The sequence below is a fragment of the Salvia splendens genome, chromosome 10 (assembly GCF_004379255.2).
Source record: "Salvia splendens isolate huo1 chromosome 10, SspV2, whole genome shotgun sequence".
NCBI classification, from domain to species: Eukaryota; Viridiplantae; Streptophyta; class Magnoliopsida; order Lamiales; family Lamiaceae; genus Salvia; species Salvia splendens.
In genome coordinates, this window is record NC_056041.1 from 23,759,694 (window position 1) to 23,765,693 (window position 6,000).

The following is a 6,000-nucleotide window of genomic DNA, read 5'->3' on the forward strand; positions in this document are numbered from 1 at the left end:
TTTAGTTCATTTATTGATCTTCATGCAAAAATTCTATCTTTGAAGATTACAGAACTTATATCCTTATATCATTAGGGACAACCTTAAAACATACCTTAGTACTCAACTCCAATTACTTGGAAACCTTTCCAACACGTGTTGGAACAACATTAGACCTTGAGATGTTCTAGACTAGAGTCGCTCTAGTCCACAACTCGTGTTTTGTAGAAGGTACTGATGTTTTTAGTTTCTTTAAGGTGTTGCTCGTTATTTCTAACGCTTATCCCATCAATTATAAGATTTTAATGAGTACAACTCATCACTTAATCAAACTTGTCTTAGAAAGACTTCGTTTCCTTCTTATCCCATTCTTAAGAAGAATGCTTGGATTCGTCAATGGATAATAGACTCCCACTACTGATCATAACCCTTCGCTCGTCTCCTTATGGTGTAAACCATTGAGGCTCGTTAGTCTTTCTATGTTGCATTTCTGCAAGTCTGAATCTCTTGAAAAATCAAATGATTCTAACTTACAATGCATCAAATAGACATTCTCAACTTTCAAGCTATTTAACAAAATGTTAAAATCTTGATTGTTTAGATCAGTTTGAATAATTACTAAGTATTTTCTTGGCCTTAAGATTGAGACAGTGGCGTATGCACATGGGAACAAGGGGGTACAACTGTACCCCCAAAACTTTGTGCTTTAATATTATATGTAGTACCATTTTAACAAAATCGATTTCTGTCACAATGGAAAATGCCCTCGTCTTCCATACTGGAGATCCAAGATCAACCCTTCTCAACCGCATTCCCTTGTTGCTTTTGTTTTATCTTCTCGAAATTGACTTTGTTTTAATCCATATGACCTTTTTATCAATTTAATTTTATTTTTAATCCATATCTCCTTCACAATTCATTAACTTTATCTTCTCAAAATTAATTCTGTTTTAATCCGTATGACCTTTTTATCAATTTAATTTTGTTTTTAATTCATATCTCCTTCACAATTCATTAACTTTGTTTTAATCCATATGACCTTTTTATCAATTTAATTTTGTTTTTAATCCATATCTCCTTCACAATTCATGTTTAAGTTTCATTATTTGTTTCGTTTTTAACAAAACATTTATTAGTTTAACCACTAACTTATTCTTTTTTAATTTAATTTTATATTCTTTCATATTTAATTTTCATTAATTATTTTTAATAGATACTTATGACTAATATAGAGTAAAATATTTTACAAACAACTCAGGTTTAATTACTAATTTGAAATAAGTATCATAAAGTAATATTTATAAAATTAACCTCCTCAGTATATTATATATATTAATATAATTAATATTGCTAAGTAACAAAACATGGATACTTGTATTTCATATGCATAATGACTCTCTACGTGACACTATAAAATAATTTTTTATTTATTTAAAATGAAGTTTTTTGGTAAAAAATAAAGACATATTTCATTTTAAATATTAGAACAATTAAGAAAACATAACAAAGAAAACAAAATTGATTAGTCACATTGTGAAATTTTAAATCAGTAATTTTTTTGCACCCCCATATCGAAAATCCTGGATACGCCACTGGATTGAGAGCCATAAATACTTTATTATTCATTGTTTTAAGAAGTTGATGTGTTGTTTAATACTCAATCTTGTTGCACTTATATTGTTTTAATATTATGATGTCTTAAGCATCAACCATAAAACAATAATTAAGCATTAATAGCTCCCACTGCAACAAATGCCTAACAGGATTAAGATCTCTTACTTAGAAGTTGCATTGTCAAGTAAGTCATTGTCCTTCTTAAAAGAGGTCAATCCAACTTACAAAGCATCTTCACTTTGTTTTTAAACAAACATTGATGACAATTCAGGCTCCCTGATTTCTATACCTAGTCTTTTGTTCAAGTGAACTAGGACTTAGGAAAAGTGCCGCCTTTATGAATTGGTCATCTATCATGTTACGTTCCTCTAATAGTAATATAACGACTATTATTCTGAAGGTTTTCTACTTTTCAGTTAAACCTTCTTGTAGTCATTTCTTATTACTTAAGGCGATGACTTGAGTCAGAAAACTATTTGAGTGATCAAAAGATTCCTCAAAACATTCTGTTACTACGGGATATTCCAATCGAATCATCTCGACAGAATCTATTGATATCCATCTTTCATCGTCATTAACAAGACTTGTCTCACTACTTGAAGGAAAATAGCTTGACCTTATTTCTTAAAGAACTTGTCAAGTACATGCATAATGCATTCTCGAACATTCTTCGCGGAATTATGTCGAGGAAATGGAGGACATGAATCATTGAGTATAAACTCTAAGTTTTCAGCGATGAGAATCTTATCCATTTACGTTTCCAGTCTACATAATTTTGGCTTTCGAGTTTATCTTCTTTAAGGATCGCAGACAAAATATTGTATCACATACTGAAGATTTAGCAAATAAACTTATTATCACATACTTATGCTCAATACATAATTGCAAATAACCACAAAACAATTATGTATCTTGCAACTGTAAAATTAAAATTTTGTACCCTCAAGCAAAGGTCAATACGCATTAAAATTTTAGCATTTTTACTGGTCACAACACCGACGAATAGTCCAGAGACTGCAGCACGACATAGCCGCCAAATGTTGCCTAAGCACGACCATCAAATTTAGCATTACAAAATCTTGTTTCTACAACACACTCTCATAACAATGCTCATGTGTTGATAACAAAACCAACCTATGAACCCAAGATCCAGGGGCGGACACACATAGGAGAAGGGTGGGGCTTAAGCCTTACCCAAAATGTAATTTTTTTTTATTTTTTCTACTTCTAAGTTCTTTATATTTTTGAAAAATCATTTATAGCCCTTACTATATGAGTGTTTTTGAAGAATAAATCATCAAAAATAATATGACAAAAGGGCTGAAATAAATCTGAAATAAAAATTGCAGAGAAAACTCCCAACAATGGCCGACGGGTGTTTGTGAAGAAGATGGTTCAATTTATAATATAATCTCTCCGTCCCACTCAAGTGACCACATTCTTAAGTGACACGAGATTTTAGGAAGTGTTGTTATGTGGAATAAAGTAGAGAGAAAAAAAGTAGTTAAATATTTTAATGATGAGAGAAGAGGTTATTTCTAAAATTGAAAAGTGGTCATCTTGATTGGGACAAACAAAAAAGGAAAGATGGTCATCTTGAATGAGACGGAGGGCTTAATAATATTATTAGTGTCTCAAAAACTATGTCAATTTATTTATTGAATTAAAATATAAGTAAAAGAGTTTTCTTGATTGTTAATTAATTGTTTTAAATTACTAGTGCTACTATTCTTTTACAATAATCGAGACAACAGATAAAAATCATGAAATACGTGATGGTTTTAGTTTTCTTTTTCTCAATAGATCAAATATACTATGATGGTATCACAAATTGCATAGTACAGAGTATTAATTTTCCTTCCAAATTCATAAATTATTTTCAATAATATGACTCTTCATTTCCCAATAAAAATGAAATGTTTTCTTTTTTGAGTTATTAAATTAAAAATGAAACATTTTCTAAAATGAAAATATAATTATTTCTACTTTTCTCTCTCTTTATTTACTCAGAAAATAACACTACATCAAATCTCATGACAAAAAACAAACATTTCATATTTAATGAGACAGAGAGAGTACTATTTTTAACAAATTATAAATCTATCAACAGATTTAATATTTTGGGTTTAATGCATTTTTATAGTTGTTGTGTTTGTGATTTTTAATAACATAATATTTTTTATGTACTATTTTTATTGTGTAAAAGTAGACAATTTTGAAACGGTACAACTTTTAATGTGCTATTTTTTAAATAAAAGAGGGATCAAAAGAAAATGATTTAAATATTATTAGTCGAGGACTAACAAAAATAAAAAGGGTATTTACTATCTGGAACGAATAAAAATTACTAAAATAGTGTTTATTGTTATGTAACGAAAGAAACATAGTATACACCGGCGGAGCCACGGTGGGGGCAAGGGGGCCCATGCGCCCCAACCATTTCAATTAGAGGGAACATCATTTTTGGTACACGAACTTTGCCAAAGTATCATTTTAGGTCTGTGAACTTTGAAAATATCATTTTAGGTCCGTGAACTTTGAGTTAGTATCATTTGAGGTACTTTTTACTATTTCAAGTTTTTTTGGACGAAAATACCCTCAATACCTTACAGCGTATATATTTTTAATAAATTTATCATATACTCATATTTTTTTATAAATATCTTTACAATATATTTTTGACAAATTTTCTAAATATAATTTGACCTTAAATATTATCACTTAATTTTGTGACATGCAAGTAAAATTACTTCTTCAATTTTTTATATTAATTTTTTTAAAAATTGAATAAAGAATTTTTCTTTAATAATAAAAATTGAATAAATATATTTTCTTGCATGTCACAAAATTAAATGATAATATTGAAGGTCAAATTAGATTTAGAAAAATTGTCAAAATATATTGTAAAGATATTTATAAAAAGATCTTTATTCAATTTTTTATTATTAAAGAAAGTTCTTTATTTAATTTTTTTTAAAAATTAATATAAAAAATTGAAGAAGCAATTTTACTTGCATGTCACAAAATTAAGTGATAATATTTAAGGTCAAATTATATTTAGAAAATTTGTCAAAAATATATCGTAAAGATATTTATAAAAAATATGAGTATATGATAAATTTATTAAAAATATATACACTTTAAGGTATTGAGGGTATTTTCTTCCAAAAAAACTTGGAAATAGTAAAAAGTACCTCAAATGATACTAACTCAAAGTTCACGGATCTAAAATGATATTTTCAAAGTTCACGGACCTAAAATGATATTTTCAAAGTTCACGGACCTAAAATGATACTTTGGCAAAGTTCGTGAACAAAAAATGATGTTCCCTCTTTGAATTATTCCTATATATATTGTATGTACGCAAGACTTAGACCATCCACAATAGCGCCCAGCCGACCGCCCAGCCAAGCGCCGGCGCTGGGCGGTTCGCTGGGCGGTCTATTGCAGTCGCCCAGCGGACGAATGGAGAGAGAAACCGCGCAGCGCTGGGCGGTTTCGTGGCGCTGGGCGGTGCGCTGGGCGATCCGCTCGGCGCTATTGCAGCGCCCGGATCGCCCAGCGCACCGCCTAGCGCGAAATTAATTTTTTTTTTTTCGAAACACTATATATACGCGCTTTGCTCGTCATTTTCATTCGCACCACTTGTTTTAACGAATACTCTCTCTATCTTATTATTGTATTTTTTTTATTATTGTATTTTTTTTAAATTAATGTATTTTTTTAAATTATTGTACTTTTTTAAATTTTAATAGTATTATTAAATTTTTCCCGTATATGTCTCGTAAATTAAATTTCGTATATTGTGTGATTGTTAAGTATTTCATTTTGTATATATTTGTTAATAGTGATGTGGATATTATGTGGCTATGCTATGGCTGAGCTATTGCTGGGTTATTTGCTTGTTTTGATGATATGACAGGAGGATTTTTAGTGCTGATGATGTGGCAGTGGCTAGGCTATGGCTGGGCTATTGCTGGGCTATTCCTATTGTGGATGGCCTTAGAAGTGAAGTACTGATACAGTCTCCACGGTGGGGCCAGGGGGCCCCTTCTGGCATTATTATTTTTGAGTGGCTTCCTCTACCTCTTTTGGACTTTAATTTCTCTAGCAATTTTATACGTATAATCTAATAATTTTATTTTATGCTGTAAACCTTTTTATCATGATAATTTTCTCTAGTATAAACTTATAGCTATTAATTTTGTATAAATAATTTTATTTATAATTATAAAAAATCTAGAATAGAAGAAAGTAATTCTTTATTTTCATAAGTATATAAGTACTATATGTTGTTGGTAAAATCAGTTTCAATAGTACTATGATCTTTATTATAAAAACATTACTTTAAATTTTTTCGATGTTGACATTGTTACTGTATCGTTAAATTTTCCATTACTCATCCTC